The sequence below is a fragment of the Syzygium oleosum genome, unplaced genomic scaffold (genome assembly GCF_021117445.2).
Source record: "Syzygium oleosum isolate NSW1041296 unplaced genomic scaffold, Sole_v2.1 Sole_v2.62, whole genome shotgun sequence".
Taxonomy (NCBI): Eukaryota; Viridiplantae; Streptophyta; class Magnoliopsida; order Myrtales; family Myrtaceae; genus Syzygium; species Syzygium oleosum.
This window is the reverse complement of record NW_026607546.1, coordinates 774,586-798,759: the sequence shown is the minus strand read 5'-3', so window position 1 is coordinate 798,759 and position 24,174 is coordinate 774,586. Positions and strand designations below refer to the sequence as shown.

The following is a 24,174-nucleotide window of genomic DNA, read 5'->3' as shown; positions in this document are numbered from 1 at the left end:
AGGCTTCCCTAAGCTAGTCTATCTCATGGCTTGACTGCGAGGCAAAAGCAAAGGACGTTGCCCTGTTTGGTTAGAGAAATTGCCCCCTTCTTTGTTTTCATTTTCGTGAAATTAGTATGTAAAGAAGCGTTTGGTCGCGTACTCATAACTGTTTCCAAAAAAAGCAGTTTTCAAAATCGTTTAAGTGATTGTATAGTTGATGAGCAGAACACTATGAGAGATAATCAATAAATTGATCTCTAGTGCTAATATGATTAGAAGATTCTGAGCGGATGCACTTTATATGATGAGGTACTGATACATAGATTTTTATCGACTACGATCGCATATCAATCTACCGAAAAAGTTTGTCAAAAAATGATGCAGCAAAAGCAAAGCAAGTAGCCTTGTTTCGTTAGAAATCCGGACACTTGTGTGGTGTCAGATTGACGAATACGTGTGGAATGGACATACATTGAGCGGAGGGTTGAAATGAATCTTTACGAGGTACATTGCTGCTGTTAAATACATTTCCACTAGCCTGAGCCTTGCTTGTGTGATCTATCTTGTGCACTTGATATGCCGAAAATTTGTCAATCCTAAACGCACATCATCATGGCTCCATAATTTATCATCAAGCAATAATTTCATATCAATAACAAGAATTCATACTTTCATGTAAATTAAATTTGGCATATTTGGGATGATTTTGTTCAACTCACGCACACTATAAGCAGTATGATCACCAGTGGTATTTATGTTATTTTCATATATGAATTCAAAGAAAATTAAAATCTAAGTGATGGCAATAATGTTAACTAAATTGTAAACATCAAATACAAATTGATTGGATTTGCGTAGAATTATGTTATTATATGTTAGAACTCACACTTATGAGTTAAAAATAACTAAATAAATAAATAGATAAGAAAAAAAACTTGATGAAAAATGAGAGAGAAAAAGTCAAACTAAGATGATCATATAACAACTTAAGAATTTTGTTGAAAGGAATAAAAAACGAAAAAACTGGAAGTCGGTAAAACAAACCAAAGCCCACTAGCTGTAATTCGACACTCACGGATCTCCCTCCTATGCATCCAAAAATTCTCCCTTTCATATTATTTTTTAGATATTAAAGCTCCGTTTATTTGGCGATAAATAAATAATTTAAAAAATATTTTTCAAAAAATAGTCACTTGCATCGCTTGCAAAAATAAATAAACGAAAAATATTTTCGTCACATACGAAAATATTTAGACATAAATTGTTGTATGTAATGAAAATAATCTTCATTGATTAATTATTTCAAGCGATACAAGCGATTATTTTTAGGAAAGTATTTTCCAAATCATTCATTTTCCGCGAAACAAATGGAACCTAAGTCAATTTACCGAATTGACTCACTTTGCTTCCTTCCGGAACAATTAACAATTAATATCAGCAATTCAAGCATCTATTTGCTCCTCTCAAAGAATAATTGCCTTCGCTCATTTCATTCATGGAAATATAACTGACCCTTTTTTTTTGGAGACAATCTCAATCTATAATCTTTTCTTTTTATATACGCATTTAATTTTGTGAGCACGTAGTAAGCTAAGAAAAGTAAGATTACAGGATTCTGGCAAGAAAAAGAAAAAAACTGGAAAACAGAAAATAAGAAATGAGATTACAGCAATGGCGGCTTTTGAATGAACCGATAAAATCAGCAATTGGAAGAATCGAACTCGAATCCTTGCAACCAACAACCTTCTCTCCTTTTGTGTGCTTCGCGTTGAGCGTTTCTACCCTTGGAGTTGTTGATTCTTCTTGAGCTGCGACTGGAGGAATGGGATTGACAAATTAGAAGATAAAAGCATGTGGAAATGTTAGGTGGGTGTGAAAGACCCAGAAATTGTGGTCGATACTATGTTAGGTGGGTGTGAAAGACCCAAAAATTGTGGTCGTATCAACCACAACAGATGTGGCCCCAGTGTCCACACACACTATAAGAATCTTGTAAGGTTTCATTCTTCGAAGGCGACACTGATTTGCGCTACTGAGATGGTTTCCAAGTCTCGCGCGATATATAATTGCAATATGGATCTATGGTCATGTAACTTTGTTGATTATTCTATTATCAAAATATTTGATAGTTCGTATTTTGTTAATGAGAGGACAAGAAAGTTTATATTCCTTAGTCATGCACAAGGTGAGCGAGAATATGGATATGATGAACGAAATTAAATTCACTTATTGTTAGTAGATAAGTTAGATTCTCAGCTACTTCTAGACAGAAGTGATTGTGAACGTGGCGGTGTTCATGCGGATGCGTTGCTGAAGAGAATTATTCGTAGTTAATGACGAAGTTCCCTAACAATGCGCATGGCAATCACAAAGTTCACGGGGCAATCACAAAGTTGTCCGGACTCCCCTTTCAGTCAATCTCCGCAGTGGGAATGGAAATTGACCAATGAGAAGATAAAGCATGTGGAAATGTTTGGCGGTGCAAAAGAAAGACACATGGGATCTACAAAAAAGGGAATTTAAGAGAAAAAGAGGATAGACCCAAAAACAGGCTTATGATCTTGCCCGTGGATCACGTGGAAAGGGAAGCCACCAACCTCTGTGCAAGTGAAAATGATTTGAACCTTCAACATCCGGTGCTGCCTGGTAGACACATAAGTGTATTTAGACCCATCAAGGTCAGCAATCAATGTCTTCAACCGCAGTTTCCAACATCCAGTAGCGAAATGCTCACATTAACTTAAGAAGTTAGTGTATTTAGACTATGTATATTTGGTCATGAAACAAGTAAGCTCGTCAATAAGAAGTTGCAAGTTTGAATGATGGACATTAATATTGATGAAAAAAAATTAAGTTAGCTAGTGTTCAAATACACTAATTAAGAGACCATGACAAGATCTGACTTGAGGATGGAATCACCATTTTGTGATGAGTTTTCATCAACATGAGAACATGGCATGTCACCATCTGAAGAAGCTTTTCCGTGTCTTTGAGATGGCATTTTAAAAAAGACACATCCGTTTTGAAAATGCAATGTCTGCCTTTACTGCCACAATCATTTCATTCGCCAAGAAAAAGGAGATGGCGGTGAGTATGTTTTGCATGTTTTGATCAAGAAACCAACAGAGTTTCTCACACAAATAGCTCTCACTTCTCCATCAGGCAGTAAAGGAAACGAGTCATATTCAACTCACCAAATATACAGAGTCTTAGACAAAATTCATCTTCTTACAGAAAAAAAAAAGGTGAGAAAACGTGATGATACAATGCTTATCTTACCGCTCCACCTTTCCATGACACAAAAGTAGGGCATGTTCTTGATTGCAAAACTTGTTAAAGACGCACAGATAGTTCATATGCAGTGTTAAACAAAAGACTACAACTCATTTTGCTCAATCCAGAAGTGCACAAATTTCAGTCCTAATGGACTCTCTATCCAACATGTACCGTTCGTAAAGTCACAGCTTAAGAATACTACACATCTAAATAACCTTTATGACAAACTCTTCAAAGCATGAGATGAATGGTGGCCAACTCAGGTCATGCAATAGAATTGAGACGCTAGAAAAAACCAAGGCTTAACCTTTGAACAAGACCTGTTTTTAAGAAATTTGACAAACTACAACTTAGAAGCATAGATAGAATGTTGTCCTTTATGCCATTAATAGAAAACATCCACAAAATCGACCCATTTAACATTTGAACATCGTGCTAAATGATGCTATGTATCATGTGGTTGCCAATACAATGAAATTAAAGCTGCATGACCAGCTAATCTCCACGTATAGTCGACAACTAAATATACCAAAGAAAATATGATAGCGACATGGCAAGGAAAGAGCATACTGACCTCGATTGTATCAATTGCTTCATCTGAAGGAATTGCATGAAATACTCTGTAAGAAGAAGAGAATCAACGAGCAATGAGACACAAATTTAGGCTTCGGAACTTCTATTGAAACATACCACCTATGGAAAAAGGATAGCAAAATACTGGACAATAATGCCAGAATCCATAATTGGGCACTCAGACACATCATTATTGACCCGAGGTTCGTTTTTTCTTTAAATTCTCCAAAGAAAATTCCTTCTATTTAAATGGAAGATTCCAGAAAACAAAGGAGCATACATAAATTAGAAGTGAGCTTTTTCTCAGTTTCTTTTAGTCCTAAAATAATTTTGATCATAGTCATTGCTAGTCCTATAGACGATTTTTGCTTGATAAATAGAAAAAGTTCAACTATAGGGCACCAAGCGGGTGCAAACCCATTTACATAAACAGCCCAAAAAACTAAAGCCATACATAAAATAGCTCTCAAAACCAAAAGGGAGCTCATACAGGATGAACCATCAATTATATGAAAGCAATTAGCATATAACAATTGCATAGGGTTTCAAATATCATGAAATGATGACAAGCCCGAAACATACATGTTTAGAGCTCATCGTCTATATTAATGCGTTCCTTCTTCAAACATTTCCCAGAAAAGATGCCAATATCTTAATTTAAGGAGGGATTACTCAAGCAGGTTTCTGTAAGTAATATATTCATCAATTTTCTTTCAGCATAGACAAGGCTCTTAACACCGGTTAATATAGAGTCAAACATGAAATTCTGTCACCATGCAAGAATGCTCAAAAAGCCACAATTCTGCAAATGTTTAAAGCATAAGCAAAACTAACCTTTCTTCTACACCAGGAATGAGATCCTCAGTCAAAGCCACTCCACCAATCTAAATCACCAAACCGAGTCATTATACCCAGTCAATTTATAGCAATTCAAAGAACATCTCAGGGTGTGCACGATACTCACCAGTTGTATGCTGCAGAATAATTTTCTCTCAAGATTGATACGCCTTGTTAAAGTAATATAAAAAACTATGATCCATATACATTAACAATCCCTGCAAGCGGAGTTGAAGAAATTGCGAAGGACCTGCCAGTTGAAAGGATGCTACTAGTGATTGCTTCAGCAAGGTCAACCTTCTCTTCCTTCTTAGGTTTTGTTTGAAATATAAGATAGTTGTCCCACATTAGCAATTTAATGTTAAACCCAGGATAGAGGCTATCTGCCATGTCTGGTCGTCTGGGATAATCAAAATGCCAAGTTTCTTTTAGCATATCCTCACAATCATTATACCTTGCAAAATAATCATTTTATCATGATTAAACTTGATCTGAAAAGTTCTTAGAAGTAACAATTTCGCTCACCACGAACGAGGTGGCCGAGGATATACATCTGGAGCCAAAAGCGTTAAATAAAACAAACCTATAGAGGTACCTAAATAAAAAAGAACCATTGGTGCATCTCTAGAAAGCTAAACATCTAGAAGCAAAGTAATATAGAGATGAGAATTCATTTTGGGAAACATACTTTGAGAGCAGTAAGCCTCGTCCTATGAGATGCAGCTGGCATCCCGTCCTCGTATGAGTGAACAATTGGTACAGCATCAACCTCCACCTCCTGTAAGCACGAAACTTAGTTTGTCGAAGAATGCTATGAAATGACTTGTCCGAAAGAGAACACTTGGGTTTTGGGTAGAATCTAGGTTTGGAAAACACTCGAGCACGTGAGTGAGCGATTGTAACTTGGATTCTCCGATTATAGTGGATTATTTGCTACTGGCTCTTCTCGTGGACGTAGGTACTGATATAGCGGACCGAACCACATAAATCTTGGATTGTCTTTTATCGTTCCTCGTTTATTTCTCTGGTAATTTCGTATTGGGCTTAATTTGCAAGATCCCGGTTAGCTTTCGCGTTCGTTAATATTAAAACATAAATCCCCATTCTCACGTGGGTTTCTACCATTAAAAGTGGAGCATGGGCAGACGTTTTTCAGTGCTCACGAGTACAAGAATTTTGACGAACACCAAATCTTAATTACCAAATTAGAGGGATTCATAGACTCACTTGGATGTATCACTAGGATTCTTTCAGTTCGTTTAGCATCAACATATCTGTACGCTTGTTCAACATGTCACTGCGAACTTGAGGCCATAATTTATGATGCCTCTGGGTCCATAGGAGGCATCTGGATATATCCTGAAACCCTATTACCCATCAATATCATAATCTTGGATGTTCATGAAGTAGTTTCAAGTCCAATTAAACAATAAAGTAGATATTCTGGACAAATAATAAAAAGTTGCATGCTGAATTAAGTTATCTCAAGATAAAAAACAGTATATGGGTCAAAAGCTCTCTATCTGTAGTGTGACGCCAAATAATGATAGCCAGACCTCACATAATACCAGCAAATCAAAAGAGGAACCTTCAAGTATGTAAGGTGGTTAGGCAAATCAACTTTAAACATTGTGCACATGATGGTAGTGAGGCTAATGCAGATATACTGCAGTAAGCTCAGCACTATGAGAAGTAGTAAGCAGCACCACTCCATCAAATGGTAATATCTTCTCGGAGGTAGGTAGAGCCACTCCATCCTGACATTTACAAAAGACAATTTCTTCATTAACTCAGTGGAACATAATCCATCATAATATTTAAAGTTGTCAGTAGATATAAGGTCTGAGCAGGATGTGTAGAAGTCTAATGTTTCATTGTTGTTAATACAATATTGGCCCAATTGAGGGTTATTTGTTTACCAGAAGAATGTTAATCAGACATATGAAACACAGCATTACAGTGGTCTAGAAAAGGAGAGTGCCTATTTACAAATGTTAACTTTGTAGCATAATTGGTGATAGGCAAAATCAAAACATAAACAGAATTTCTTCATCATTTTAATTCAGTTTTCACCCATTAATTTGGAGGTGACACTAACATTAACAAAATGAGAGGAGATGGTGGAACAAGAAATTTATAGCAAAGAGGAAAGAATAAGCATGAAGGCTGCAGCAGCAATCTCGCTGCTGGTACGGTGATAACAAGTCAAGATTGATGTTGAAAGCTTAGACTGCACTGCTCTTTAATAATAATTACGGGTCAATATGGATTTCAGAAATAATTACTCTCATCATGGGTCACTCATAAAGACAAACGAGCATAGCTCCTTTTTCTTTTCCTTTGGTTTATGAAAAGGTGTTATCTCTAAGGTCAATCTATGTTGACATGACCAGTGAATTTGCTTTAAAAGCTTGGAGGCAATGACGAGCATTGCATCATCTGCTCTGCATCACCAAAAGCAAGACTTATACTCCAATAGAGGCAAAATGTAAAAACTTACTAGTACCTCAATGCATATGACTGATGTCACCTGAGCTCCCACATTCACAATGCAGGCAGTTGACAAGCCGTTCCCAAAAGCTGCAGCAAGACTTTCCTGTTGAACATAGTTAATGAAGTATTTATAGTCTACTAATGGAGAATACAGTGGGTAATACTATAGTCACCTAAATATTTGTCATGATCGGTGATCACATCATGAGACAAAACACAATTTGGAGAGTGGAGAATACAGAAGAGAAAAAAGCATGCCATTTGGCTAAAGTTATTGCCATGCAAAGTAAACAAGCTGTAAGATAATGTGTTACATAAGTTACAAAACATGCATAGCCATAAATACGATATCAATTTTGTGATTCTAGGGAATGACTGTCATCGGAATAGTGAAAGCATGCTAAAATATCTTTCACAGTTAAATATCTTTATCAACTATTTTATCATAAAACATGTTTCACACTTAAATGTAGGTAAATTTCTGCAAGTCATCAGAAGGCAGAAAGGTTCCCAACCTGGTGTACCACGGCAGAGCTAAATTGCAAGTCCCGCAACACTATAGAAAGCACTTCCTTAATTTTTGCTTGAAACCAGAGAAAACAGAACATTCAATGTGGAATCTGCTAGATCCCTGGCAGAGAAAAACAGCACAACAACCAACTACCCATTCAGTGGATTCTGGACACATACATTCAATGCAACAAGCTCAACTTACAAGAAAGCAAGGGAAGCTGTTTGCAAAGATATTGCCATGGAAAAACCTTTTCGCTGTACCTAAAAAAAGATGTACTTAGAGCACAAGAGGTAAAAAGATACCACCCACTGAAGGTACAGATGCAACTCATCCTTCAACTATTGATGTTGCGATCACTATATCATGTTATAATAGTATTTTTCGAAAAGCATATCACTAAGGATGAAGAATCCACCGAAGAATTTAGATAAATACCTCTTCCATCAGCAAGATGACTAAGCATACAGAATTTCAGCTCGATGGGACAAGCCCAGAACTATTTAACTACTAAAGCTAAAACACATTCTCGAATCTTAACTACCTGAGACGACACAAATTCTTGCATAACGGGGATGATGGAAGTGAGCAGGAGAACTTGTAGAGTAGAAGTTGATAAAAAAAGGAAAGCTAATCCATCATAATCTCTAAATTACAAATTACTCTATCTTCTTCTGGCATGGTGCATTAAGTGTAAAATCACTCATAAAACAATTATTCCCTAATTCTTTTAAGGCTTGTAGCAAGCCAGTACAATTTTGAGATTTTTTTGTATACTGGTTATGACAGAACCTGATGGAATATTTAAATATGGTTTGCAGTACCCAAGATTGGGAATTGGAACGGTGTAATTTTTCTATATTTTTCTTTACAACATTGAGGGTGTGAATCACACCGAAGATAAGGATCATTCGGTCTGTTGGCAGGTATTTTCAATCCAACAGTATACTAATCTGTCTTTTCTGAGACAAATGTGAGCGAGGAGGCTAATTTCCTTGGAGGCAATCTAGTAAAGGAAGTTCCTCAAAGAGTGGCTTTCTTTCCCTAGAAAAAGAAGGTTGTTTTAAAAAGCATTTTGACAATCAGTAACATGCTGAACGGCTTTGATTCTGGTAATTGGTGCTTTTGTAAGTGTGCCCTAGGGTTGTTAGGAACAAGGTTGCTAGGAACACTCATTAACTGTTGGTGCTTTCTTGGTTGAGTTTTCTACAGTTAAGAACAAGGTTGTGAGGAGCAGGATCCTACTTATGATCGATGAAGGTGTCTAAGGGATCGGATTGTAACATCAGATGGTGGGTCGTAAGATCCTAAAATATTACACCAACAATATAGAAATCTTGGATAGTCCTATGAAGTTTGTTAATTATGAACATGGTGTGACATTAAAACTCCAAAATGGTGTGAATTTATAGTTTATATACTACATGTACAAGAAAAATCAGTATTTCTATTACCTGAACATCAGATATACATATTTAAAGGTGAAAGTATGTCAAAGGTCGACCAATGGGATCAGTAGGATCGCATCGATCCTATGATTTTTCTTAGCTTAGGATCGGGACCATGTAAAGATCCTAGGTAATTAAAGTCCTCCTTAAGATTCCAATCATTTCTTAAGTTTCAAATGAACTCCGGGCATGGATAAGAATGCATGTTAGCAAAAGCAAGGAGAAGAAGAGATTGAAGGATTCCATTCCTCCAACAGTGAGAGAAATGTTAGAAGTTCATAGAAGGAGAAGCAAAACACAGTGGTCACATCCAAACACATTGACTTTTTAAGAGAGGTCATTTATTAAGAATCATTTTCCGCAGGGGTGGCAACCCTCAGTAACTTTTTTACAATAAGTCTATCTTATGCTTTCCAGCAGAAAATGTGGTATAGCAATATGACTCTGACGCACTGCCAACTGAAGAATCATAAGAGTACTTACAAAATAAGGTGGGAAGAAGTTGACAGCATGATTTTGATATAAGATCATACATACAGATTGACCTTATATCCAAAGTTCTATTTCAGCCTCTCATCCATTCTTTGGCAGTTCTTTAACTTTGACTATAGGATCTTCTAAACCTATCACAAGTAAACAGACAAGTTAATGACCCTATCAAGCATCCCAACATAAAAGGAAATTTCTTTGCAGATCACACATAAACTGCGCCTGGTGTAATAAACTCCCGAACCAAAAAGTACCAATATATTTACTACTGATCCATGCTTTAGAGCTTAAGAAAAGGCCACCAATTGCTCAATGAGATGCAGAAAGTTCCCCAAAAAAACATAATCCCGGTAAATTTAGGTTTCCTCTTGTCAACCTAAAGAATATTACATTAGCTGAAGACCTTAAAAGTCCTTTCTTGGAGTAATCTTTAGCTACAGCAATGGTATACTACCTCTCAATTATTGAGTAGAAAAAAGAAATCTATTCCTAATGATAAACGAAGTAAAATGAGCCAATGAACCATAGGAGAAAATAAAGAAGAAGCATGGGAAGAAACCACACTACAATTCTCTCATTACTCAACGACATGTTCATGCATCCACTTACAACACATAGAATCTCATGAAATGCATAAGCGGAAAAAGTAATAGTAAACTCTTCGTGTATAAACAAATGGACATAAGGAAAAGCAATGCAAATAAGTACCACGATTATCAAATGTCTCAGGCACAACAAGAATAGCAGAATACATATTCCTTTCAGATTGGGGTATATGAAACTTCTCCACCAATATCCCAGTCTCAGATAGTATGCAAATCCTCATATACCTGAGAAGCAAAATTATAGGGATGAGCAACATCATGCCAAATTATTTTTTTCTACTTCACCGTTACCATACTATTATTGTATGACATAGCAAATGTATGCAGTACTTCACATTACAGGGGTGTTGCTGGATGCTTAGAGCTGACTCTTGATGAGGATATATGAAAGATATCGATGAATCTAACTAAGCAATTATTTTCTTTCTTCCTTTTTGGAGTGAAAGAGTGGAGCTCAGTAATAACAAGACAGCACCTTCCTTCAGCGCATAATATTAGGGGTTCTGATCTTACCTGCTGCATAGGATAAGCTTGTGAAATGTTAACATGACCTCTTTGGATAGGACGGCACAAACAGTACGGCTCTATGGGTGATATTTTCAGCCTCGTCACAAATGAACCTTCTGTTTTTACGTTCACCTAAGTCCATATCCATTCCTTCATGTTTGTCTAATGAAGTACTAGGCAAGTCTTTATTATTTGAGCTATCTGCAAAGCATTGTTGAAAGTCATATAAAGAAGCACATACTAAAGACTTGCTGCAGATTTTCTATTTCAGTATAAAAATCATATTGCATTACGCAACCTGTGTAAAAAAAATATGAACTCGATCATTCATATAGCCCGGCAATCATAAATGCAGGGGACACGTAGTTGCAGGGGAAAAAAAGAGATGCTTCCACAAACTCTGTAGATCATTTAGCAACCTGGACTATTTGTAAAATGCCTAAGACCTTTGCTCTAGCTGAGAGCCAACTCCACATATCCTTGAATAGCAAGAAAAACATGAAGACAACCCATTTCCGTTTTTGTAAACTACATATATAGTATTGCAACATTACGATTATTTTAATTTTTTTTTTCTTGCGGTTGGACACGAATTAGATTTTGTATATGTTTTGATGTCATAATATCTAACATAGGGCTACCGTTTAGAGTATCATAATTTCAATACTAATTAGATTAGTTGGCTCATAATTTTTTTTTTCTCAAGGGTAACTTATATGGGGAAAATAGGATACATGTTACATGATCTTTGCAATTTAGGATTTCCATATTTTGCTTTGTTTATAGTTTTACATAGTCACCATATAATTGGTTATTAATTCATGAGCTCTTCCGCGTGCATCAATCACGTTTCCACATACAAGTGAAAAAAGAACTCTTGAGTAAGGAATGAATGAAATAAATTTGGATTGTTAGGAAATGGATTAATTACTTACGATTTTTAATTCATGTGTTTAATAATCAATTAATCTCTTTTTATTTTTCACCATGCATCATTTTATTAAATATAATGTTACAATAGTTTAGTAAACAGTTATGCGCTCTTCCGATATCGCTTCCATCAATCGTGTTTATGCATAAATGTGAAAATAGAACTCTTGAGTCAGGAATGAATGAAATAATATTGTATTTCCTCTTATCAGGAAATTAATTAATTACTTATTGTTTCTAATTAATGTATTTAAATGACTAATTTATCTCTTCTGATTTCTCCTCATTCTTCATTTTATTAAATATAATGTTAAAATAGTTAAGTAAACATTTATGAGCTCTTTACGTAGGCCCGGGTAAATTAATCATGTTTTTTCATATAAAAGATGAGAATGCACAAGATTTGGACACGTGACGCAATTATCGAAGTCTATTCTATCCAACCATGTAATAATCCTAATTGGAAAATGTTTTCACTTCCTATTTTATTGAAGATTCCGTTAACATGTGCTTTCATGGATTTGGCGACAAATACTGTCTTAGTTGAGAAACAAGGAATTCTTAGGGCGCGAATGATAACTATTCTGTTTTCCTATTTTTCTTTTTTTTTGTTTCTGAAAACAGGTTTGGAACAGAAATCTGTTTGGTAAAATAATTTCATTTTTTTTTATTTCTGGGACAAATTTTGGCCTCGAAATAGATTTAGAACAGAAATGAGAAGTTAAAATTTTTTGCTTTTCTATTTCTGTAACAGAAATAGAAATAACAACTTTCTTTTATTGCTCACCCTTACCACCCACTGCCACCCACTCGCCGCCACCATCGCCTTTCGCCTGCCGTCCGCCGGCGGCGGCTGCTAGCTAGCCTTCCGCCGCTGCTTGCCGGCCATCCGCCGTCCCCTGTCGCCACCTCCTTTCGCCGGCCGAACATCCGCCGCCGCCGCCTTTCGCCGGCCATCCGCCGTCGCCTATCACCACAGTGCAGCATTGGCCGTCCGCCGTCGCTGTCACCACGCGCTCGCCGGCTATCTATAGCCGCTGCTACTTAGGCTATCACGTGCCAGAAAGTAGGGCCGGGAAGAAATGTTATCGTTCATGCCTTTAGTTGCCAACTCCGAGAGTTTGTTTGATATCTTCTAGGGTCGATTTTCACTTAAAAGAAAACTCATTTCTTTACAACCTTCTTGTCCCTTGTGTTTAGCTTCTTCACTAAATCATCACTCCCATATCACCACTATATAAACACGAAAGTGAACTTCATCAAGACCTAACTCACTCAAATACGGTAACACCAAGTAACGGAACACACAACGGACACCAGTACAGATCCCAAACATGACCGAGCAAGCGAAATGATAGCGTTCGATGGGACGTAGTGTCGGTCATGGGTCGAGAGCGCGTAATCCTAATGAGCCACCCGTTAGCAAGAGATAAGCTAAAGTCGCGATTGTTCAATTTTAGTCATTTCTTAGAATTCGGGCCGAGAATCGAGAATTTTGAAAGTGACAATTTTGAGCGGCGATGACGTTTTGGCTTGGCCAACCTTGGGGCCACCCATTTATGCAAAAAATGGATTTCGGTTCGACCGGAAAAATTACGATTTTGCCCCTCCGGACCCCGATGTCGATTCTGAGGTCGTTTGAGGTTATTTTTCGAGGCCGATGCCATTTTGGGATGGCCACGGACATTTAGAGTGATTTTGGTCAAAATTTGGAATTTCGACAAAAATTAGAAAAATAATATTATTTTATTCCCGAACTTTGCAGTCAATTTTCGAGGGCTTGCGAGATGAATTTCGCGATTCCAACACCACATTATGTTGGCCACGCACATATGGAACACGTATGTGCAAAAATTGGAATTTCGCCCTGGGACCCGGAAAAATGACGGTTTGCCCCTGGGCCCGTTTTAGTTCCGAATTTTGGGAAATAATTTGAGATAATTATGGATAATTATTAGCTGCATTATTAGGGGCCAAAGACGATATTACCCCTCAATTATTTGATCCTATCTCTTTAGAACCGTTAGATTAGGGGTATTTTGGTCAAATCGCGTAGGATCGCGACATGTGGCGCCCTAGGCCACTATTTTTGACCAGCTGACCCTCCTCTCTCTCTCTTCCTCCCCATTCTGGCCAGAACCCCCACGATCAGCTTCTCTCTCTCTCTCTCTCTCTCTCTCTCTCTCTCTCTCTCTCTCTCTCTCTCTCTCTCATCTTCATTTCCTCCCATCACGCCGGCGTTCTCTTCTGCTTATTCCGCCCGTTTCAGCCTCCAATCCAGCCCGTTCGTCTCGCCTTTCTTAGGTAAGTGACCTCCCCAAATGTCGCCTAGGACCTCGGGTATTGTTAGGCTTGTTTAGGGCTCGGTTTAGGTGAGTTTAGTGGCTGGTTTGCTCGGTGGTGTGTGTTGGCTGATTTCCAGTTAGGTTGCTGCTGCGTCGCTGGTTTTGTTATTTTTACTGTGACTTCTGTGGCCCGAATTTGAGGAAGGTTTCTTCATGAAAGTTGTTCCCAACATCTTTAACTATAACATATTTTAATTTGGGAATTTTTTTAAATCATTTGATGCCATTCGGAAGTCCATCTTTGACCGAAATAAAACTGCCCGATTTACTGTTCACCCGACCTTCGGGTCTGTTCGAATTTTTATAAATTTTTCCAGGCATATTTTCAAAATACTTCCTTCACAAAAGTTGTTGGGGACATTTGTGGCTATAACTTATAAAAATTTCAAAGCTTTTCAAGGTGATCTGGATGTTGAAATAAATGTATTTTGAGGACAAAACGGTCTGTTTGAGCGAACTGATTTTGGTCTGATTTCGAGGGACAAAAAGGCATGGTTGTAGATTGAACCGGATTTCATGTTCTTCATAAGAAATGTTGATCAAGATGTGTTTTATGATATATCCAAATTTAGAATTTTTGGAGTTCGTTTACTATTTATTTTGATGGAATTTCGGTCACCGTTTAGGGTTCGGTTTAGGGGTTTATGTGGCTGTTTTGGGGGCTGAGATGAAGGCTGGTCTTTGGTTGTCGTGGGCTGATTTGGGAACTGATTTGGAGAAGAAATTGGTGAGGATTTGTAGGCTCGATGATGGCTGTAATGTGTGGAGCGATCGCGTTAATTTGTATAATTGATTGGAATTATTGTGATTGTTTGGAGACGATTTAGAGGCTGGATATTTGTTGGTTACTGACTGATTTGGCAATGAAAAAATTGAGGTTTAGTAGATTTGGATAGGGCAGTGATATTGTGGATCGATCAGATTCATTTGTGTGATTGAGTGGGATTGTTATGGCTTGATTGTGCTTAATTGATCAATTGTGTTGTTTGTGATTTGTTGGCTGGGTCGGGATTATGTGTTGGGCTGAATATGGCGTGGCTGTGTGCCGTGTGTATGTGGCCGTGAGGTGTGGCGGTGTGGTTGTGTGAATGCGCATTGAATTTGCGTTTTAAATGTGTATGGTCGTGTGGTGTATTCGTATGACGAGAACGTGTATTTGTGAAGGGTACGTGAGATGTGAATTGGTATTGTTAGTTTGGTTGATGGGTTGTGTGTTATGCATGTTTTCGTGCGTGCGGTACGTGAGTGCCTATGTGGGGTTTGGGGTTGTACACTTATTGAGATTCGTCTCACGGTTGTATAACCGTCACTTTCGACCCCCTGGCCTTGGACCGGGAAGTTTGCCTCCTCTTTTGGAAGTTCGAGGAACCGCCTTTGGTGCCGGTGGAATTGCGGGTGAGTGTCCTGAGGCTCAAGCCCGAAGAATCGAAGCGGAATGGAAGGGCGATCCTTAGGTTTTCCCTAGGGTATTTTAGGGGTGTAAATCGGATTGACCCATAGGAAGTTAAGTTAACCGCACTCGATCTTTTGTTAAAACGGTGGTGGAGGATGTTCGTCTGTATTTATGTTTGTATATTCGGTGTTGTATGAATATGTTGTTTGATTGTTATGGTGGTCTACCCTCGTCGTCGTCATCTTTCTCGTCCGGGTTTTGTTATTCGCTTCCGCATGTGGCTCTGATGTTTGGGTTGGGTCGGCGACGTTCCCGGGACGTCGCATCATTTCGACCGGAGCAGGGGGATGTCGCGAGCTCGTAGGGGTTCGGGCGTGACAGCCCAAGTCCCCCGCATATTCATCCAGCTGCCCGACAACGTGGCCTGCATCGAGGATCGTGTGGAGATCCCGGTGATCGACCTAGGATGTGCGAATGCGGGCCCCGCCTGCCACGACAAGATGGTGCGGAATATTGGGCAAGCACTGAAAAAAATGGGTTTCTTCCAGGTGATCAACCATGGGGTCCCTGAGAGCCTTTTGGAGGAGGCGATCGATGGGTCGCGCAGGTTCTTCGAGCAGGAGACGGAGGCCAAGAAAGGATTTTAAACTAGAGATTTTGCGAAGAGGGTCATATACAACAGCAGCATGGGACTTTATAATTCAGTCGCTGCTGATTGGAGGGACAGTATATTTTGCTTCATGGGACCTGAGCCTCCCCAGCCCGAGGAGTTGCCCGAAGCTTGCAGGTGAGCCAGTGGCTTCTCATGCCTTTTTCACCTTTCAGAAAAGGGAAAATTCATGAACAAGTTCACAAAGTGAATCAATGAAGATAGTTTGCAAAAGAGTTGCAGTAGTTCATATAGGTGCTAAGTAAATGCTTTTCACTGTATGATACTTGAGAGCCTTTTTTTATTTTCTTCAACAAATCAAGGGCTAAACTAGCAAGTGTATGAAACTAGAGTTGTTCGTGTTTTTCTCCATTGAATCAGCCGGAATAGGTGTTGAACACTCAGGAAATGAAAGTGCCCAGTTCTTCATTCGGTCAGCAAAGGCAACTGCAACTGCCGAATGGGTACAAAGTTTCTCCCCTAAATTCCACTAGACATGTTATAGCATGTAATCTTGCATCTAGTCTCGATCAATGAGACGATTCAGTAAGATGATCCTCAATGATTGACCATTTTCACTGACTGGAACCTCGGAGGTGGTCAATCTGTTCTTTTTGGGCAGAAAAAAGGATGTTCCTTGACAGTTGATTTTATGTGTGTTCTAGTAGTGGCAGTACCAAACTTTTGCAACCGAGTTGATACAAAATACCAATACCCTTTGTTGTATTCTCTGGGAATCTGTCCGATCATACTTTTACAGCAGCTCTAGTTCAGTTTTCTGATGCATCGCAATATCTGTGGCAGAGAAATGCTGATGGAGTACTCAAAGCATGTGATGAGACTGGGCTCTTGTCTGTTTGAGCTCTTATCAGAAGCCCTAGGGCTCCACCCAAATCACTTGAAGGAGATGGAGTGTGGAAAGGGACACGCGATCATGTGCCACTACTATCCGCCATGCCCACAGCCCAAGTTGACCCTGGGTGTGACAAAGCATTCAGACAATGACTTCCTCACAATTCTCCTCCAAGATCAAACTGGAGGACTTCAAGTGCATCATGAGAAACCACTGGATCGACGTTCCTCCAATACCTGGAGCACTAGTGATCAACATCGGAGATCTTTTGCAGGTAAGTAGCTTTGGCCAGATATCATTGTTCATCTCTGAACTTTTCTGAAACCGTATTTTGATTGGTCGACACGCTGCGATCATCTTCTCGCCCTTATTACTATACTTCCTCGTATGCTAAGTTAGTTGAAGAGCTCTTGAGAATTCAGGAAGTAAATTACCACAGCATCTTCCCCGTAGCAATAACATCATGTCTTCACAATTTGTGATTTTCTTTGGTAAGACGAATCCGTGTCTACCATTCCCAAATGCCTTATGCATCAAGTATCCTAACAGAGCTATTTAACTGATCCAAACCTGATTCTAACTTTGTTAGATCATGCTAGCCTCACATTCACAGGTTCAAAATTGTCTAAATGAGACAGATGTATGTTGAAAACAATGTTTTTCACAGCAGCGGTCAATGTGGGGTCCTAGATATTCTGCAGTTTTTGTATTTATCAACATGAAGAGTGTAATCATAGCAATAAGAACCAATTATGCTCCTTCATTTCTGAACTGAGAACTGACAGACCGAGAATGGTCCACTAATTGTTACATTCACAGCTCATAACAAACGACCAGTTTAAAAGTGTCAAGCATCGAGTCATGGCAAACAAGAGAGGCCCGAGAGTGTCCGTGGCATGCTTCTTCAGTGACACTCCTCAGCCATCTTCAAGGCTGTATGGACCCATTAAGGAATTGACATCAGTAGACAAGCCACCAATCTACAAGGAGACTACACTTCCAAACTACACTGCCCATTACATTTCCAAAGGCCTAGATGGAACTTCTGCACTTCCTGATTTCCAGCTGTAGACTGTGTAAACTTTTTTATGTGGTCTTATTGATGTTTGTATTTGAAGATAAGTGTGTGTTCATCTACTACCACAGAACAGGATTGCCTTTCTTCACTGCTTGGTCAACTGAAGCTTATATAGCTTCAACTGATAGAACTATGAGCACCAACTTCCACAACTCTCAAAAACAAAGATCATCCTCTAAACAAAAATAGTCTTTAGATGAAACTGTGCCCAATACTCATACGACAGTTACAACACTAATCTACCACGAGAAAAAAATTGCGCTTTCAGGGACATTTATGTTTGGTTCAGCTTCGAATTTCGGCTTTGTATATTGAAGGCAAGGATAAAAAGTGGAATTCTTGCCAGCCATCAACTCGCTCAACGACAATAAGCATAATCAACCGCAAGGCAAAAATCTATCTACACTTAGATTTTCTATGAAACTGTAGGTTTCCAGTAGACGCGACGATATCTGAAACCTAATTGATCTAATCGAGTCAGCATCACATTAAGATGATGCAACAATTGATCCAAGGGCTAAGACGACATTGAATTGTAATGTCATCTATCGATGGTCAACTCTGTCCTAACAGATTTTTTTTTTTCCATAAATCGCAAGACTTGTGTAGTAGCTGCCCTGTCCCCCAAAGACTCAGCCATTATTTAAACAGCAATTGTCATTTTCTAAGCAAGTGGTAGCTCATAAGCTAATGACTATCTCCTTCCATTTTTATGGACCTCATAGTTCTAAAGTCAAATGGATCGTCCCAATGTGATGTCACTGTTCTCTTCTCTCTATCTCTCAGCTATAAAGAAGCTGCTCATATCATCCATAACATTCAATTCATAATTCAAACTCATCTCCAACAAATTCGCATTCACAGCGCAATTGAATTGCAGTAGAGAGAAATAGAGAGAGGAACAATGCCTACCATCAATTTGGCCTCCGACTCCGGCGAGCAGAGTTATGACAGAGCGAGCGAGCTAAAAGCGTTCGACGGCTCGAAAGCCGGCGTCAAAGGCCTCGTCGACGCCGGCATCGCCGAAATCCCCAGAATCTCTTCATCCGATGGGACGAGACATCGGAAGACAGCTCCGAATCGGGCGGCGGCTCCAAGAATCTCGGCCTCCCGATCATCGACCTCGGCGGGATCGACCGCGACCCGGCCAAGAGGGAGGAGGAGATCGAGGGGATGCGACGCGCATCGGAGACGCCGGGGGTTCTTAACGGAGTCCCGGCGGCAGTGATGGAGGAGATAGAAGGAGGGGGGGGAGGCGGTTCTACGAGCAAGACGGCGAGGCAAAGGAGGCGTTCTACACGCGCGACGTCACGAGGAAGGTGGTGTGCAACAGCAACTTCGACCTGTACACGACGTCGGTGGCGAGCTGGAGGGACACTTTTCTTCTGCTACATGGCGCCAAGCCCGCCGTCGCCGGAGGAGCCGCCGGAAGTTTGCAGGTAAGTGCCTCCTCCGGTCCCGGAGTCACCGACGCCATTTTCACCTGCGACGTTACAAAACATGTTCTTCACAGAGACAAAGTAACCTTTTCATCTTCGAGTTGACTTTTGTTTTATATATATATTTTTTATTTTATATAAACTAATTTTATTTAACCAGAAAAAAGAAATCTCGATATAAATAATAATTTATAAGTGGATCGAACCTAATAATGACTTTCATGACTACTCCGAGCAAGTGATGAGCTTGGGCGGCGCGTTGCTCTTCGAGCTCCTGTCCGAGTCCCTCGGGCTGACGCGGGACCGCCTCCGGGAGATGGGATGCGCGGAGGGCCTCGCGGTCATATGCCGCTACTACCCAGCGTGCCTGCGGCCCGAGCTGACGGTGGGGACAAGCAAGCACTCCAACAAAGACTTCCTCACGGTGCTCCTGCAAGACCACATCGGAGGCCTCCAGGTCCTCCGGGATGATCGCTGGGTCGACGCCCCTCCTGTCCCTAGAGCCCTGGTGGTCAATGTTGGCGACCTCCTGCAGGCAAGTTCTATTACCGTCTGATTCGATTCAACCATGTTCCTTATATCCAGCGACATTAGTCGTAACATTTAATAATTTGCAAGCAACCCCTCGGATCAACGACAATGCTACCGCCACCGGCACTGACAAAGTATTAGTAGTGCACGATCTAATGTCGCTGAATACAAAGTACCGGGTCAATTATCAGAACACCTGAAATTTTTGCGAACAACATAGGCGATGTCTCGGGGATCTAGGGAGATACTCTTTGCCTGGGGATTTCTTGCTCTTCGCGATCATCGCAACAATGGGACATATGCTGATGATGCCTGTCCCTCTTATTTCTTCCTTTCAGCTCATAACGTTCAAAAGCATGATGCACAGAGTACTGGCGAACGCGGTGAGCTCGAGAATCTCGGTCGCGTGCTTCTTCAGCACGAGCTTCCAGCTGTCGTCGAAGCTTTTTGGGCCGATTAGGGAACTGTTGTCCGAGGACAATCCTCCGATCTACAGAGAGACCACAGTGAGGGACTATCTTGCCTACTTCAAGGAACACGGCCTTGATGGAACTTCCCCTCTGAGGCACTTCAAGCTGTGAACTTCACATTTTTTTACCAAGGAAGAGATGCACAATCCTTCTTGAACAATTAATGTCGTCGCTACAAATTTTAGGATTTCGATTCGCTCGTGGTGTATTAGCCATGTCACTGTAGCATTGTATTGATTGTCTATGAAATAATTTTCCTTTTCATGCTACCATTGTACCAACGTACCATATTGTCATGAACTTTATTCGAACAAGTAAATTGATTCAATCTGCAGAACTCAATTCGATAATAATTTGCAAACAGGGATTGCGCTTAGACATCGGTTTCGGAACTGGCTGTGGCCGGTCGGATATAGATATGGACGATGCTCATCAAGTTTTCGAAGTGCTCCAGTATAGAAGATGAGTTCGCTAACCGATAAGGTTTCTCATAACTCGCGCGGTCAAAGAAGACGAGCCTGTTTGCAATTTTCTGATCGCTTCTTAACTTCATCACTTCTGTCATTTTAAGCCATTCGTTTCCCAAATGCTTTTCCAAGATACCTGCGTTTGACCGGCAGTACGTAGAAAAAGCCAACCGCAATTCTTGAAAGTCAGACGAACTTGCCATACAACAATTGCCTGTTGCTTCTTGGCCTTGTCCTTGAATTCCAATCGCTTTCTTGGTGATGCAACGCGTATAATTGTTCTTTCTTTCCTCTCCCTGCTCTTGGAACCAGTCATTGGATACCACAGGACCTCTGTCTTTCAATTTCTCCAACGTTTAATATAAGATAGGACTTGGAACTCGAGAGTGTTTTCGCTAAGGAAGAAAAATGTAAGTGTTCAGCAGAGATGAAGCAAATGAAAACAAACAGAAGTACGATCGGACGTGCGAGCTAAAGGCTTTCGATGAATCAAAGGCGGGCGTCAAGGGCCTTGTCGATGTGGGGATTACAGAAGTTCCTCGTATCTATGTAGATCGCCCGGAGAACCTGCGGAGTGCGCCGGCATAGGGCGACGACAGCCACTTCCGCGTTCCTATAATCGACCTTGAAGATATTGCGAAAGATCCATCTCGGCGCAAGGAGGTCGTAAATGAAGTTCGAAGCGCATCCGAAACATGGGGCTTCTTTCAGGTGGCGAATCATGGGATCCCCGCCGCTGTTCTGGAGGAGATGCTGGATGGAGTGCGCCGTTTCCATGAGCAAGGTGCTGGAGAGAAGAGACGTTTCTATTCACGAGATTTCACGAGAAGCGTTGCGTATCACAGCAATTTTAATCTGTATAGAACAGAGGCGGCTAATTGGAGGGACACCCTATTCTGTATTATGGCACCTAATGCTCCCGAAGCAGAGGACTTGCCGTCGGTACGCCGGTAAGTGATTTTGCAGAATATTCAACCGCAATCTCTTATGATAATTTGTTAAGTGCTTGCTTCTAACGGATTAGGAATTTGTGACGAATTGACCCACTAAATTTTCTCGAACAACCTAGTGACATAATGCTGGAATTCTCGAAGCGAGTGATGAGTTTGGGAATCACCTTGTTCGAGCTACTGTCGGAGGCGCTTGGGTTGAAGCCGAACCATCTGAAGGACATGGACTGCGCTGAGGGACTCGTGCTTCTGAGCCAGTACTACCCCAAATGCCCGCAACCGGAGCTCACTCTGGGAGCCAGCAAGCACGCCGACAGCGACTTCTTTACCGTGCTCCTGCAAGACCATGTCGGAGGTCTCCAAGTTCTTCATCAGAATCAGTGGATCGATGTGAGCCCCGTGCCTGGAGCGCTGGTAGTTAACATCGGAGATCTGCTTCAGGCAAGTATCACCTAACGTACTCTCCTCCCTACATCTTATCACTAGAGACCTTGTTAGGCACATCAATTAATCACAACCAAAGCATTTTACGCCTGAGATCTTTATCCAGCAGTTGAGTGTTCACTTGTAATGACGAACCAGAGCATTTTTCTCAGCTTATCTCGAACGACATATTGAAGAGATCCGAGCATAGAGTGGTGGTAAATGGCGTGGGGCCGAGAGTGTCTGTGGCGTGCTTCTTTTACACGGCGACGCCGCCATCTCCAAGACTGTACGGACCCATCAAGGAGTTGGTTTCGGAGGGCGATCAGCCGAAGTACAGAGAAACCACCATCATGGAGTATATTTCCCACTACAGCGCGAGGAGCGATGGGACTTCGGCACTGCAGCTGTTCAAGCTGTGAGTATGGCAGTGGCAAACATCTGGTGCTACAAATTGGAGAGGGAATGCCTACATTAGCAGAAGATAAACCTGAGCGCGATGCAAGTTTGCTGGCTAGTTTATTACTTTTCATATTCATGTTATGTCTTAGCTTTGATATGCAAAAATACTTCATTAATTGACTACGTCATACAATCAATCCACTTGGTGCAAGTGCTTTAGGAGACTATACTCAATATACCCGAATATTCAGAGCACGGAGTTCCAATGTGAAGTCCATCTCAACCGATGATCTTGTGAATCCCATATTGTTGGGACCCACATAATTAACGATTGATGCACGGTAGGTCCATGTAATTTATAAACCAAGCACCAACTTTCTTCATGGATAGAGTTGCACCAGCACTATTAAACTAAGGAACTGGGTTGGAACGACAATTCGATCTACAATGTTTTAGTTTTCTACTTAGTGTATTTAAGTCAAATCCTAGGTCATCGGTCAGTGCTTGAAAGTCCTATATTCATGTGAACTCGTTCTTCCAAGAACATCAGTTTCATGCCCAGACAATGTTTCTCGTGGGTGCACCTACTTCTTCTTCTTCATCTCAAGAAGCGATAGGAATTATCCTGGAGCAGCCGAGAGAAGGCGAGGCTGTGTTTATCTAGCATGAGGAGATCCATGAATTGGTACAAACAATGTGTTGGTCCCAGAAGTAACAAAAGCTTTTGAAACACGGGAAGCGGTCCCTATATCATCTCCAAAACTATAGTTACAAGGTGGGAAAAAAGCTCATTGCAACGTTACATAATCTCAAAAAACAAGAAGCTCGCCAAAACGGCGATATCGGCTAGCGAAGGGAGGGAGATGGAGTGGGAGAGAGGGAGTACTTCGCCTTTATTACAGAAAGATTGTGCTTCAGTTTTGCTGCTATGCCTATGTTTTGGTGTCATAAGCTCCGACCTTTTCGGGTGAAAACAAAATAAAGTTTAAAAGCAGAAGAAGACCTCAAATAGAAAAGAGTGTTTTGGTGTCGTAAGCTCCAACTTTTGTGGGTAAAGATCACAATTACAAATATAAGAGCCGAAAAAGGACTTTCGATAGATGGAGCGAGCTTTGTTTTTTGCCACTGCGTTCTGGTGTCGTAAGCTCTAAGCAGTGGAAACCTCTTCTCGTCATGCAAGTTCACAAGACCGAGAGATTAAAGACGGACCGACACTACGATGCGTACTTATGCGCCACAGAAAGATGGGTGCAGATTTGACGCTAAGGAAGAGCCATTTCCTTAGTGTCACGAAAAAACCAGTTCGAGGGTTGTTGTGACAGCATTTTAAGTAAATGCGGTACATGTGTATCAATTTGGGGTTCTTTATAGTATTAACTCATTAATTAAACAATAGATGTCTTTTTTTGTCCATAGTCAATAGAGTACTCGACTATGAAAAGAATTAGAAATGTTTTAAAAGTTCCCGGCCGTGTTGTTTGTGTGCAGGCGAAACTGGACAGGAAAAAGCAGAGAAATAGCTG

The 24,174-nt window shown here is 40.5% G+C and overlaps 1 long non-coding RNA gene and 3 pseudogenes across 2 annotated transcripts; 3 read left to right on the top strand and 1 right to left on the bottom strand.

The window, feature by feature from the left end:
* Window positions 1-1,428: 1,428 nt before the first annotated feature.
* LOC130137152 (uncharacterized) lies at window positions 1,429-19,017 on the bottom strand. 2 transcript variants are annotated; one of them, XR_008815771.1, is made up of 10 exons: window positions 18,882-19,017; window positions 10,728-10,922; window positions 7,175-10,439; window positions 6,375-6,425; window positions 5,896-6,027; window positions 5,357-5,446; window positions 4,796-5,122; window positions 4,666-4,715; window positions 3,833-3,878; window positions 1,429-1,796 (listed from the first exon to the last, which is right to left on the bottom strand). It is a non-coding gene; the product is annotated as an uncharacterized LOC130137152 (long non-coding RNA). The 2 variants fall into 2 exon arrangements; XR_008815770.1 differs by lacking the exons at window positions 1,429-1,796; window positions 5,357-5,446 and having other exon boundaries at window positions 3,515-3,878.
* Window positions 15,776-18,140, top strand: LOC115666567 (1-aminocyclopropane-1-carboxylate oxidase homolog 1-like; annotated as a pseudogene).
* Window positions 18,771-21,292, top strand: LOC115666566 (1-aminocyclopropane-1-carboxylate oxidase homolog 2-like; annotated as a pseudogene).
* On the top strand, window positions 21,285-22,901 carry LOC115664883 (1-aminocyclopropane-1-carboxylate oxidase homolog 1-like; annotated as a pseudogene).
* Window positions 22,902-24,174: the final 1,273 nt, after the last annotated feature.